The sequence below is a fragment of the Arachis ipaensis genome, chromosome B9, assembly GCF_059453495.1.
Source record: "Arachis ipaensis isolate K30076 ecotype BB chromosome B9, ASM5945349v1, whole genome shotgun sequence".
Taxonomy (NCBI): Eukaryota; Viridiplantae; Streptophyta; class Magnoliopsida; order Fabales; family Fabaceae; genus Arachis; species Arachis ipaensis.
Window position 1 is genome coordinate 134,552,724 of NC_142444.1, and position 15,368 is coordinate 134,568,091.

The window sequence follows — 15,368 nt, forward strand, 5'->3', positions numbered from 1 at the left end:
TCATCAGTTTTTAGCTGAATTCTTGCAAATCTGTGACACTGTTAAGACCCATGGGGTTGACCCTGAGGTCCACAGACTTATGCTCTTCCCTTTTGCTGTAAGAGACAAAGCTAGGACATGGTTGGACTCACAACCTAAAGAAAGCCTGAACTCTTGGAAAAAGCTGGTCAATGCCTTCTTGGCAAAGTTCTTTCCACCTCAAAAATTGAGTAAGCTTAGAGTGGAAGTCCAAACCTTCAGACAAAAGGAAGGTGAATCCCTCTATGAAGCTTGGGAAAGATACAAGCAATTGATCAGAAGGTGTCCTTCTGGCATGCTTTCAGAATGGAGCATCATATGTATATTCTATGATGGTCTGTCTGAACTGTCCAAGATGTCATTGGACAACTCTGCTGGTAGATCTCTTCATTTGAAGAAGACGCCTGAAGAAGCCCAAAAACTCATTGAAATGGTTGCAAATAACCAATTCATGTACACTTCTGAAAGGAATCCTGTGAATAATGAGACAACTCAGAAGAAAGGAGTTCTTGAGATTGATACTCTGAATGCCATATTGGCTCAGAATAAAATATTGACTCAACAAGTCAACATGATTTCTCAGAGTCTGTCTGGAGTGCAAGCAGCATCAGGCAGTACTAAGGAAGCTTCCTCTGAAGAAGAAGCCTATGATCCTGAGAATCCTACAATGGAAGAGGTGAATTACATGGGAGAACCCTATGGAAACACCTATAATTCTTCATGGAGAAATCATCCAAATCTCTCATGGAAGGACCAATAGAAACCTCAACAAGGTTTCAATAATAATAATAATGGTGGATGAAACAGGTTTAGCAATAGCAAGCCCTTTCTATCATCTTCTCAGCAGCAGACAGAGAATTCTAAGTAGAGCCACTCTGACTTAGCAACTGTAGTCTCTGATCTATCCAAGACCACTCACAGTTTCATGACTGAAGCAAGGTCCTCCATTAGGAATTTGGAGGCACAAGTGGGTCAGCTGAGTAAGAAAGTTACTAAACTCCCTCCTAGTACTCTCCCAAGCAATACAGAAGAGAATCCAAAGAGAGAGTGCAAGGCCATAAACATAACCCACACGGCTGAACCTGGAGAGAAGGAAGAGACAGTGATTTCCACTGAGAAAGACCTCAATGGACGTCCACTAGCCTCTAAGGAGTTCCCTAATGAGGAACCAGAGGAATCTGAGGCTCAGATAGAGACCATAGAGATTCCACTGAACCTACTTCTGCCATTCATGAGCTCTAATGAGTATTCTTCCTCTGATGAGGATGAAGATATTACTGAAGAGCAAGTTGCTAAGTACCTTGGAGCAATCATGAAGCTGAATGCCAAATTATTTGGTAATGAGACTTGGGAGGATGAACCACCCTTGCTCACCAATAAACTGAATACCTTGGTTAGGCAGAAATTACCTCAGAAGAAATCAGACCCCGGAAAATTCTTAATACCCTATACCATAGGCACCATGACCTTTGAGAAGGCTCTGTATGACCTAGGGTCAAGTATAAACCTCATGCCCCTGTTTGTAATGGAGAAGCTAGGGATCTTTGAGGTGCAAGCTGCAAGAATCTCACTAGAGATGGCAGACAATTCAAGGAAACAGGCTTATGGACTTGTAGAGGATGTCTTGGTGAAGGTTGAAGGCCAGTACATCCCTGCTGATTTCATAATCCTGGAAACTGGGAAAAATATGGATGAATCCATCATCCTTGGCAGACCCTTCCTAGCCACATCAAAAGCTGTGATTGATGTTGACAGAGGAGAGTTGGTCCTTCAAGTGAATGAGGACTACCTTGTGTTCAAGGCTCAAGGATCTCCCTCTGTAACCATGGAGAGGAAGCATGAAAAGCTTCTCTCAATGCAGAGTTAAACAAAGCCCCCACATTCAAACTCTAAGTTTGGTGTTGGGAGGCCATCATCATGCTCTAAGTATCTGTGAGGCTCCATGAGAGCCCACTGTCAAGCTATTGATATTAAAGAAGTGCTTGTTGGGAGGCAACCCAATCTTTACTTATCTATGTTAAATTTCTATTTTCTATTGTTATTTCATATTTTCTTTAGGTTGATGATCATGTGAAGTCACAAAAACAACTGAAAAAGCAAAAACAGAAGGATGATCTTACTGGCGTTTAAACGCCAGTAAGGGTAGCAGAATGGGCGTTAAACGCACATTGTTGGGTATTCCGAGTAGGATCTGGGATGGGATGACTGTGACGAGCTTCAAACTCGCGAGTGTTGGGCGTAGTGACAGACGCAAAAGGATCAATGGATCCTATTCCAACATGAGTGAGAACCGACAGATGATTAGCCATGTGGTGACAGCACATTTGGACCATTTTCACTGAGAGGACGGATGGTAGCCATTGACAACGGTGATCCCTCAACATACAACTTGCCATGGAAAGGAGTATGAATGATTGGATGAAGGCAGTAGGAAAGCAGAGGTTCAGAAGGAACAAAGTATCTTCATACGCTTATCTGAAATTCCATTAATGAATTACCTAAGTATTTCTATCTTTATTTTATGTTTCAATTATATTTTAATTATCAAAACTCCCATAACCATTTGAATCCGCCTGACTGAGATTTACAAGGATGACCATAGCTTGCTTCAAGCCGACAATCTCCATGGGATCGACCCTTAGTCACGTAAGGCATTACTTGGATGACCCAGTGCACTTGCTGGTCAGTTACACAGAGTTGTGTGAAAAGTGTGCAATCACGATTTCATGTACCAGCTACTCATTAAATGCCATTAACAAATTCAACTTATCCTAGGGTTCCTCTAACCTAAGTTTTCAAAACACCGTAAATATTAAACGTGCGAAACTTAAACCATACCTTGACCGATCACTTAGATCAGCCAAGGCAGCCTCACAACTCAAAATTACAGCCCCTCCAAGCTCAATCAAACAGCTCCAAAACAAGCCTTGGTCACCAACAAACCTCCAAGTAATCCCAATTCAATTTCAATGCATAAACACCCACTTAACCTACACCTAATACATATATATATGTTCCAATTCATTTTTCCATTACAAATACAAGATGGAGCTAGGGTTAGAGTGTTCTTATCATACCCATATGCTCAATAGCTTGAGCTCACAAGTCCCGGAAGCTAACTTGAACCTAGAACACAAGAATTGGACAAGATTCACCATAGGTTTTTAAGTTTACCAAAGAAAGAGGGATAGGGATTCTGAACCTAATAGGAGGCTTACTAGTGAAATTGTTCTGATAGAAAGGTAGAGCTCGATGCACTGAGCGCGTGGCCGCAAACGGTGCGACGATCGGAGCCCAGACGGAGGAGTTATGGTGGATCAAAGGCTTAGGGTTTGAGAGCTTCTCTCCCTTTCCTCCAATTCTGTTGGCTTCGTTGGATGCAAATGGAGGAAAAGAAGCTGCTGCTTCTTTTTAATTATGGGTCTGGTTGGACCAATGGGCCCGGTTTGGACCCCGGTTCAACCGGTTCGGCTCTTTCAGTCCGATTTTGGGCCAAATTTTCAAAATTGGTATCAAAATTCTCGTTTCGATGAGCTCTATCCTATTTTGATATTAGTTTTGCATTTTGAGCTTTCCTAATTAAAATTCAATTTATTAACTAATTATTTACTGATTTTTGTGGGGTTTACATCCTACCTACCTAATTAGGAATTTTGTCCTCAAAATTCAGAGTGAGTTACCTGAAAAGAGGTGTGGGTAGTCCTTCCACATCTCTGATTTAAGCTCCCATGCATGTTCTTCAATACCAGCTCTACTCCAAGCTACTTTCACCAAAGAAGGTTCCTTTCCGCGTAGATGCTTGATGCTGGTATCATCAATCCTAACCGGAGTTACTGGAAGCGTCATATCTTCTCTTACTTAGACTGATTCCGGTTCTAGGACATGACTAGGATCAAAAGTGTATTTATGAAGCTGCGATACATGGAACACGTCATGCAGGTTCGAAAGATGTGGTGGTAACGCGATCCTATACGCCACTGGTCCAATTCTCTTCAGGATTTCAAACGGTCCAACGTAACGGGGATTTAACTTCTTGGTTTTGATGGACCTCCCTATCCTAGTGGTCGGAGTAACCTTCAGGAAGATGTGTTCTCCTTCCTCAAATTCTAAAGGCTTCCGTCTTCACTCAGCATAGCTCTTCTGACGGCTTTGAGCTTCAAGCATTCGACTCCGGATTCTCTTTATTTGCTCAGTGGTTTCACTTACCATTTCAGGTCCTATCAAACTCCTTTCACCTGCTTCATACCAGCATAATGGAGACTGGCATTTTCTTCCATACAAAACCTCATATGGAGCCATTCCAATACTTGCATGATACCTATTGTTATAAGCAAATTCTACCAGAGGCATATATCGATCCCAGCTTGCCGGTTGATCCAAAACACAAGCTCTTGACATGTCTTCTAAGATTTGGATTGTTCTTTCTGATTGGCCATCCGTCTGAGGATGATAGGTAGTACTTAGGCTTAATTGAGTGCCAAAAGCTCACTGAAAAGCACCACAGAACTGTGATGTAAAGCAAGGATCTCTATCCGATACAATGGTGGAAGGTACGCCATGTAACCTGATGAATCCATATTTGACGATATATTTTAGCTTGATTTGAGTGGATTTCATCACATAACCTACACTTAAGCACCATAATAGCATACTTTTGTGTTTGATCCCTAGCTTGTGCCTAAATGTGAAAACATGCTCTTTTGTACTTATTTTGACTAATTTTATTCCATTGACCTTCCATTCGATACCTTGATGTTATTTGTGAGTGTTTTCAGATGAATAAAGTAGGAATGGCTTGGTGGGAATGGAAGAGGAGCATGAAATTGGGAGAAAGTATGAAGAAAACAAAGGAGGAGAGCTCAGCCAGGCGTGCGTACGCACAAGGATGTGTGCGTACGCACAAAATGGAAATTAGCATGCATGCGTGCGCACAACCCCCTGTGCGTATGCACAGGTGGAAATTCAGCGAAGTGTGCGGACGCACGCATCTGTGCGTCCACATAGGTCTCAGCGCATGCCTCCATTAAAAATGCACGTGACTCGCGATTTTGGGGCTTTCTTATCCCATTTCTGAAGTGCTAGAGGCTGGTTTGAGGGGCTATATAAAGGGGAAGGCAACACATATGAAGGGGGCCATCTTAGAATAGGAAAAAACACATAGTAGGAGTAGGAGTAGTGTAGATTAGAAAATTCTCTCTTAGGGTTTTAATTAGAGTTTGTAGCATTTTATACTTCAAGTTTGATTTTGGATTATAGCAATTGCATTGTAAGTATTTCTTTAATTTCTCTTTTAATTACATTACTTGTTCTACACTTTCATCTATTTCAATTTCTCTTGTCCATATTTACATAGTCTTGCAATTTTAGATTCCTAGTTGTTTAATTTGATGTTTGATGGCTTTTATATATTTGTTGAGTTGCTTTTATTGATTTTGATCATTCATGGTTCATAGCTTTTACCATTTTTCCAATTTTGTCATGTTTTATGTTTATGCCCTCTATGTGTTTGATGAAATGCCAAGTTTAGTTATGGGGTATATTTCCATCCCTTGGCTTGGGAAATTGAGTTTATGGATTACTAGAGTCATAGTGTCCAACATTTAGTGGTAATTCTTGGGAAGTTAGTTGATTCTTGTTTCCATTAAAGCTAGCCTTTTATCAACTAGTTTGGTAATTTGGTTAGAACTTTTGGATTAAGGTCAATTATGCTTAGGGGTGGCAAGCGGAGAAGCCCGCCCCGCCCCGCTAGAAGCCCGCCATTTGGCGGGCTGGCCCGCCCCGCCCCGCCTAGTGAGGCGGTCCCAGAATCCTAGCCCGCCCCGCCTAACGGCGGGCTGGCGGGCCGGCGGGCTAAGCCCGCCAAATATCCTCTTTTTTTTTTTTTTTTACTTTTAACTATTAAATAATATATATAAAGATATAAAAAAATCTCTTTTGTTTTTTACTTTTAACTATTATAATTTCTAAAAGTATAAACAAATTATAATTTTTGTATTCACAAACATTAAAGTCTTTATAATTATAAATATTGTTTCCAAAGCAAAATAAACATAATCCAAAACATAATTAACAATATTGTCTCTAAAACAAAACAAACATAATCTAAAACACCCAATTTTCATCTTCATTCTCTTGTAAATTGGGTTGGGGAAGTTGGGTTTTGGTAAAAAAAATTATAAAAATGCCCCTTGCTAAAAAAAGACTAAGCCCGGTAGGGAAGCCCGCCCCGCCCCGCCAAAGCCCGCCAAAACCAGCGGTTTAAACGGTGCGGATTAAGCGGGCTTTTGCTATTTGGCGGTCCCAATTTTCCAGCCCGGCCCGCCTTTTTTGGCGGGTTACGCGGGCCGGCCCGGCGGGTTTAGGCCCGTTTGCCACCCCTAATTATGCTTACTTGACTTACTCCTCGATGGTTGGGGTTAACTAGGCGAGAGTAACTCATGATAATTATCATAGTTGTGGTTAGGACAAGGAAGGGATTCCATGATTCATCCCAAGTCAAGGTTTCATTTATGTTTTGAACTACTTTTCCTTCATTTTATAGCATTACTTGTCCATATTACATACATAGTTCTTTTATTCCTTTATTGCTTTATTAATTGCAATTTTGTCTAGCTCTTTTATCTCTTTATTTTATTGCTTCCTTATCATTGAAAACACCCCTTGTTTTCCACAACCAAAATTGTGTGCACTCCTTGGCATTAGTTCCTAGGGAAGATGACCCGAGGTTGAAAGACTCTCGGTTTAGATTAGAAATTGTAAACTTTGATCGAGCATTACTTGTTGGTTGAAAACTATACTTGCAACGAGGTCATTCCTCCTTTACCGAGAAGGGATTCTTAACCGACTATTCTGCTCGCATCAAGTTTTTGGCGCTGTTGTCGGGGAGCTAGCGTCATGAGTGCTATATTTTAGTTGTTGTAAATATGTCCATAGTGTGAATAGATACTTTTTGGTTGCTTGTTTGCTTTTGTACTATATTACAATAAGTCATACCCTTCCCAATATGCACACCCAAATCAAGGATATGGTGGATCTTACTTTGATTATGCACTTCCACCACCATATGCCTATGACCCATACCCCCAACATAACCCTCAATCACCACATTTTCAAACACCACACCAATACCAACAACCACATTCTTACATACCACCTTAATATACCTACCAACATGAATCACCTTCCACATATACAACCTTTCTCCCAAATTATAAATCTCAATTTTCACCCCAATGTGAAGCTTTCCTACCCTTGGTCCAAGACTAACAAGACCTTCAAGCCTTTCTCCAAGAGCAAGAAGGATTCTGAAGCACACAAGGGCAATTCATGGCTACCATAGCCGAAGCGGTGAACCGCTTGGTTCTTCTACGCTCATCCGATCAAGACACTTCTCTTGAAGTATGTGAAGGATCAACTAAAGAATGTAGTGAAGAGGAGAGCATGGAACCACAAGGAAAATAAGAAGATATAGAGCATGAAGTGAAACAAGAGGGAGAAAGGGAAGTATGTGAACCGGAGGAGAGAAAGAAAGATATGAAGGAGATTGATCAAGATGAGGATTCCATCATTAATGATTTTTTGTCCTCCTTGATCAATCCCCTTAATGACCCTATTGAGCCTCTCCCCATTGTGTTTGAGAGAGACATAGAGGTAGACTTCTCACAACCTCCATGTTACGATGTGAGTTATGGGGAAGAGGAGGAAGAAGTTGGTGAGGAAGGAGTCGATAACCAAGAGCGTATTGAGTGGGTGGTAATTTCACCTATGAACTTCATTGGCCCCCATCAATATGCTATCTTGGAGACGGATTACCAACTCAAAGTATTTCTTGGGTTGATGCATGATGGAAAAAGGAGTATTGGTTGCCAAAGGAGTCCAAGGATCTTCAAGAAAAACAATTCAAGAATTGGAGTTCAAGCATAGTGTCGAGCACAATTTGATGATTTTTGGAAAATGTTGGGTTGTACTAGGGTCAATTAGGAGCTTATCCATCCGGCTTGAAGCACGGAAATCAATAAGAAGGTGACCGGATACCTAGAATATGGGATCCCAGAGGAGCTTCAAAGACCAAGCATGGATGGAGGTTCAAGGAGTAGTGAAAACACAAGCCACCCTAGTAAGAGTCTCCTCAACAAGTCCAACTTAAGGACTATAAACCAAAGTGCTAGGTGGGAGACACCCCACCATGGTAACATTGTTCCTATCCTTTACTTGTTTTAATTTCTTGCATGTTTGCTTGTTTTGGTTAGCTTAGGATTAGTTTAATTTTGAGTTTAGTAGGTTGATTTGTATATGGATCATGATTTTGTGGATTTTTGAATGTTTGGGGTTGAAATATGTGTTGAGCTAAGGTAGAGTGCCCCATAAATTGAAGAAAATTTTTTGAAAAACAGGGCATCTGGTGTCCTACAACCTGACCGAAGGACAGTCAAGCAACAGACCTCCTCTTTTCAATGGGAAAAACTATACCTATTGGAAGGAGAGAATGAAGATCTTTGTACAAGCAGTGGATTATAGACTTTGGAAGATTATCCTGGAGGGTCCTCAATATCCAACCATCACAAGTGCTGAAGGAGTTGTCTCTCTTAAACTAGAAGCAAGCTGGACCGAAGAAGACAGAAAGAAGGTTGAACTCAACGCCAAGGCCATCAACTTACTCAACTGTGCTATCAGTTTCGAGGAGTACCAACGTGTATCACGATGCACAACGGCAAAGGAAATCTGGGACAAACTTCTAGTTACTCATGAAGGAACCACCATTGTAAAAAAGACCATGATAGATATGTTAAATAGAGAGTATGAAATGTTTGCAATGAAGGAAGGAAAATTCATTGATGAACTGTTTGAGCGCTTCAACATCATCATTGTCGGCCTGGATGCTATGGGAATCAAGTATCCTGAATCTGTGCTAGTGAGAAGAGTGTTGAGATGTCTCACAAAAGAGTGGGAAACAAAAGCATTAATAATTTCTGAGAGTAATGGTCTTGATTCCATGACATATGATGACTTGAGAGGAAATCTTCTTGCTTTTGAAAACACATATTTGAAAAAGGATTCAAAAAAGAAAGGAATTGCTTTTACATCTGTGACTAACCCCCTGGATGATGAATCCAGTGATTCTGAAAATGAATTTGTGTTGTTTGCCAAAAAATTCAGGAAAATGATGAAGCTCAAGGAGAGAGGCAAAGGAGGCAGTTCAAGAAAATAGAAGAGAGATCTCAGCAAGGTAACATGCTACAACTGTAAGGAAACGTGGCATTTCAAATCCAACTGCCCTAAGTTGAAGAAGGAAGAAAAGCCAAAGAAAGGAAAGAAAAAGGGACTGATGGCATCATGGGAGGATCTGGAAAATGACTCAGAAGAGGATGAAGAATCTGAAACAAAGTCTCAACCATGTCTTATGGCTGACCCCGTTGAACAGGTATGCCTAGCATCCAAACGGAAGGAGAATATGTGGTATATGGACAACGGATGTTCTAGGCATATGACCGAAAAGACAACCTTCTTCATAAAGCTTGATGAATATGATGGAGGATTTGTCACTTTTGGTGATGATGCTAAAGGAAAGATAGTGGTTGTTGGGAAAGTTGGTAAAAGCTTTTCATCTTGTATAAATGATGTTCTTCTTGTAAATGGTTTGAAACATAATTTACTTAGTGTAAGCCAATTGTGTGATCTAGGTTTTGAAGTTATCTTTAGAAAGTTTGTGTGTTTGGTTGTGTGTGAAAAATCTGGGGATATTTTATTTGAGGCTAAAAGGTGCAATAATGTGTATAGATTGACTCTTGAAGACTTGAAAGAAAAAAATGTAACATGTTTTACTTCTCTTGAATCTGAAAAATGGCTATGGCATAGAAAGTTAGGTCATGCTAGCATGTACCAAATTTCTAAGCTAGTTAAGAAAAATTTGGTTAGAGGAATTCCAAATATCAAATTTGATAAAGATCTTACTTGTGATGCTTGCCAATTAGGCAAACAAGTAAAATATTCTTTTAAACCCAAAGATGGAATTTCAACCAAAAGGCCATTAGAGATGTTACACACTGATCTTTTTGGTCCAACAAGAACTCAAAGTTTAGGAGGTAAACACTATGGTCTAGTGGTGGTAGATGATTACTCTAGATTTGGTTGGGTACTTTTTCTTGATCATAAAAATGATGCTTTTCATGCTTTCTCAACCCTTTGCAATAAAATTCAGAATGAAAAAGATTTAAAAATTGCCCATTTGAGAAGTGATCACGGAAGAGAATTTGAAAACCAAGACTTTGAAAAATTCTGTGATGACTTTGGAATTGCTCATAACTTTTCATGCCCTAGAACCCCTCAACAAAATGGGGTGGTTGAGAGAAGCAATAGAAGCCTTCAAGAGATGACTAGGGCCATGCTTTGTGAGAATGAGATTCCTAAATTTCTATGGGCTGAAGCTGTAAATACAACTTGTTACATTTTGAATAGGACCATTATTAGAAAAGGGTTGAAGAAAACACCTTATGAGCTATAGAAAGGAACCCCTCCAAATATTAAGTATTTTCATGTTTTTGGATGTAAATGCTTTGTACTTAATAATAAAGAAAACCTTGGCAAGTTTGATCCAAAATCCTATGAAGGGATGTTTGTTGGATACTCCACCACTAGCAAGGCCTATAGGATTTATCTCAAAGAACATAGGACCATAGAGGAATCCATACATGTTACTTTTTGTGATTCTAATTTAATTTCCAGTTCTGTGATAGATAATGATTTAGATTGTGAAGAAGCTGGAACAAGTAAAGAAAATCACAAGTCTGCTCAAAATCAAGAATCTGCCAGTCCAGTTTTGTCTCGTCAGATTGGAGGATACATTTCCATTTTGTCTTCTGAGCCAGCACAAGAAACTGAAACAGTGAGACCCCCAGAAGCTCATCAAAGCTCAACACCACTCCGGAAGCCTAGGGAATGGAACTCTATGAGGGGTTATCCTTATGACTTTATCATTGGTGATCCCTCTCAAGGTGTAACAACAAAATCCTCAACCAAAAGGCAATACGAACCAAACAATTTTGCCCTCTTGTCACAAATGGAGCCCAACAATGTCAAACAAGCTCTTGAAGATCCCTCATGGGTCAAAGCAATGCAAGAAGAGCTTGCTCAATTCGACAAGAATGAGATTTGGACACTAGTACCTCATCCGGATGGTAAGAAAGTTACGGGTACTAAGTGGGTCTTTAAAAATAAACTTGGTGAGGATGGACAAGTTGTTCGTAACAAGGCTAGATTAGTGGTCCAAGGTTACGATCAAGAAGAGGGTATAGATTTTGATGAGTCTTTTGCTCCGGTAGCTAGAATGGAAGCAATTAGGTTGCTTCTTGCCTATGCTGCCCATAAGGGTTTAAAATGTTTCAAATGGATGTTAAATGTGCCTTTCTTAATGGCTTTATTGATAGAGAAGTGTATGTGGCTCAACCCCCCGGCTTTGAACATAAAGATTTTCCAAATCATGTTTTTAAACTCTCAAAGGCCCTTTATGGCCTTAGGAAAGCTCCAAGAGCTTGGTATGAAAGGTTTAGTGCCTTCCTATTGGAAAATCACTTTCAAAGGGGAACCACCGACACAAATTTATTCATTAAAGCATCTAATGATGATATTCTCCTAGTTCAAGTTTATGTGGATGACATTGTGTTTGGTTCGGCCAATGAGTCCTTGTGTGAAGAGTTTGGAAAACTCATGACTAGTGAGTTTGAGATGAGTTTAATGGGAGAGCTAACTTTCTTTCTTGGTCTCCAAATTAAATAAACTCCTAGTGGTACCTTTATTCACCAAGGAAAGTATACAAAAGAACTCATAAAAAAATTTGGCCTAAAAAGTTCCAAACCAATGGGAACACCAATGCATCCAAACACAAAACTTGAAAAGGATGATGATGGCAAAGATGTGGATGAAACAAGGTATAGAGGAATGATAGGTTCACTTATGTACCTTACCTCCTCTAGACCGGATATTGTTCAAAGTGTGGGTGTATGTTCAAGGTTTCAATATCACCCAAAAGAATTCCATCTTTCAGCCGTTAAGCGCATCATTAGATACATTAAGGGAACTAGTGATTATGGTTTGTGGTATCCTAAATCTGATGACTTTTCTGCAGTAGGGTTTTGTGATGCAGATTATGCGGGAGATGGAGTGGATAGAAGGAGCACCTCTGGCATGTGTTGCTTCCTTGGAAGCTCACTCAACATGTGGTCAAGCAAAAAGCAAGCCACAGTGGCTCTATCCACAGCTGAAGTTGAATATATTTATGCATCTGCATGTTGTTCACAATTAATTTGGTTAAAAATGCAGTTGGAAGATTACAAATTAAAGATCAATAGTATACCCTTATTTTGTGATAATATGAGTGCTATAAACATTTCTAAAAATCCTGTTATGCACTCAAGAACCAAGCACATTTAAATTAAATATCACTTTATTAGGGAACATGTGCAAAAGGGTACTATTGATATTCAATTTGTAAAATCTGAAGACCAACTTGCTGACATTTTTACAAAACCCCTGTGTGAAGACAGATTCTGCACTTTGAGAAAAAGTTTGGGAATGATAGAATTAAGCTCTGTTGAAAATATGTGAATTTTTTGATTCTGTTGGTTTTGTCTCGTAGGAAAGCAGGAGACAAATTTCAGGCTATGACGAACGGGCCATGATACAGGGGGAGACTGAACTGATGCTAATTATCTTGGGCCCCACCAAATCTCTTTGACCTTACTTTGATCCATTTTTGAGTTCCTCAAATTTTTAATAATACTTTTGGGAAGTTATCATTTCAAATCTTATAGGAAGAAGTGATTGTCAAATCAAATCTTTTTCCTTCCCTCATCCCTTGATTCTAGGAGCTAACCTTTCAGTTTTTGATTTGAAAATCTTTCCTTATTGACAACTGCGCATAACCCTCTCTCTCTCCATTTCAACTTAATGGTCATTAACCACCTAATCTTCTCTCTCCACTCAGCATTTAATACTCCTTGTTGCTGCTATTACTACTGAATGCTCTGTTATTTTGTTCTCTGCATATTTGATGCTTTGTTATGGTTCATTGATTTGTTGTCATGTTATGTTTCATTGATTTGTTGTCCTGTTTTGTTTTGCTTTGATTTGGCTCTGTTTTGAGCACTTTATGGATTAATTTCGACTTGAGCTTTGATTGTCATTGATAAATTTATTTGCTCAAATGTATGTGTGATATGGAATTGTATTAAGGTGTTTTGAAAAATATTTTCTTGTGAAAATATGATTCAGTCTTAAAGGATCCAAATCCTTGAAATTTTCATCTTTTAGGAATCCTTTGGAGCTTGTACACAGTTTTTGCTTTCTTGTTTTGGTATTGTACTTGGATACTCTGGACCATTGTGTTTTGGTGGAAAACAAATATTCTGTTGTTTGGTATGTTGTTTCCATTTATTTTTCAGGACCCCATTGATGACAAAAGGGGGAGAAAAAGATGGATAAATTGAAAGAACATGGGCTGAAATCATTTTTGATTCATGATCACCCCTGTGCATAAACTCTATGTTCCAATGATTATGATCTATTTTGTTGAAATGCTTGCTGTATTTGGAACAATTCTCTTTGTTTTGTTGAAATGCTTGCTGTATTTGGAACTTAGTTAGTTATGATAACTTTCTTGTGCTTTGATATGTTGGATAATTTGTTTGCTCTGATATGTTGACTGAAAAATGTTGTTCAAATTATTTGGCAGCAAATTATTTTGAATTATCAATTGTGTTTTTGGTTGATATGTACTCAAGCATTTTGTTTGTATTGAGCAGAAAATCATTTATATGATAACAAATGAGTTTTGTTTATCACTTTACTTCTACTCATAAATCAAGCCATTCAACATTTCAAAATACCATATGTTGAATACATGATGGCTTTAGGCTTGATAAAACATGTTACAGGAAAAGCTTCCCTTGGTAAAATGGCATATATTAAGGGGGAGCCATGTAACAATTGGAAAGGGAAAGGAATCCAAATCTTCAGAGGGAGTACTCTAATCTTTGATTTCTTTCCATTTCAAGTTTTAATAATGTTTGTCATCAAGGGGGAGATTGATGAGTTTGAAAAACTCTAAATTAAATTAGTGATGACTAAACATTATTAATATGATTAATTGCAAAATTATTAATTTGATTTTGATTCATATGTGTTAATTAAATAATTTTGCAGTGCAGATTTTGCTATTGGGCCGAATATTAGCAAGCCCAATATGTTGAAGAATTTCAGCCTAGTGCAAAAATGTTTAAGTTGTTATGGCTGAAGCAATAATTTGTTAATTGGGCCAGAATTATGTTGAACAAGCCCAAAACAATTGTTGCCCCAAGACCATTAAAGCTTGGTCCAAAAATTTGATGAAGAGAAAGCAAATCTGCATGCTTTGTTTGGTCACCTCTTTCTCTCTTTAGTTGGAATTCAAATTTTTATGAAATAGCCTTAATTGCTGGTATGCGAAATTGTTACTCTGAGGTTATAAAATTTGTTGTTCTTTCTCTCCCTGGAAATGGCGCCAATAACTGGTGCACAATACCATGGTCCAAACATAACTTCACAACTTCGCACAACTAACCAGCAAGTGCACTGGGTCGTCCAAGTAATAAACCTTACGTGAGTAAGGGTCGATCCCACGGAGATTGTCGGTATGAAGCAAGCTATGGTCACCTTGTAAATCTCAGTCAGGCGGATATCAAATGGTTATAGTATTTTCGAATAATAATAATAATAAATAAACAGAAAATAAAGATAGAAATACTTATGTAATTCATTGGTGAGAATTTCAGTTAAGCGTATAGAGATGCTTTCGTTCCTCTGAATCTCTGCTTTCCCACTGTCTTCATCCAATCAGTCTTACTCCTCTCCATGGCAAGCTTTCTGTAAGGGCATCACCGTTGTCAATGGCTACATCCCGTCCTCTCTTGTGAAAATGGTCCAAATGCTCTATCACGGCATGGCTAATCATCTGGAGGTTCTCGATCATACTGGAATAGGATTCACCCTCCTTTTGCATCTGTCACTACGCCCAACACTCGCAAGTTTGAAGTTTGTCACAGCCATCCCTTCCCAGATCCTACTCGGAATACCACAGACAAGGTTTAGACTTTTCAGATCTCAAGAATGGCCATCCATGGGTTCTAACTTATACCACGAAGATACTAATAACTCGGACTCGGTCCCCTGTATTAGATATCTAAGAGATATTCATTCAAGCTTGTTTGCATGTAGAACGAAAGTGTTTGTCAGGCACGCGTTCATGAGTGAGAATGATGATGAGCGTCACATAATCATCACATTCATCATGTTCTTGGGAACGAATGGATATCTTAGAG

General features: G+C 39.1%; 1 non-coding gene across 1 annotated transcript; it reads right to left on the reverse strand.

Moving 5' to 3' along the window:
- Positions 1-211: 211 nt before the first annotated feature.
- On the reverse strand, positions 212-315 carry LOC148546425 (small nucleolar RNA R71). The gene has a single exon (XR_015900914.1). It is a non-coding gene; the product is annotated as a small nucleolar RNA R71 (small nucleolar RNA).
- Positions 316-15,368: the final 15,053 nt, after the last annotated feature.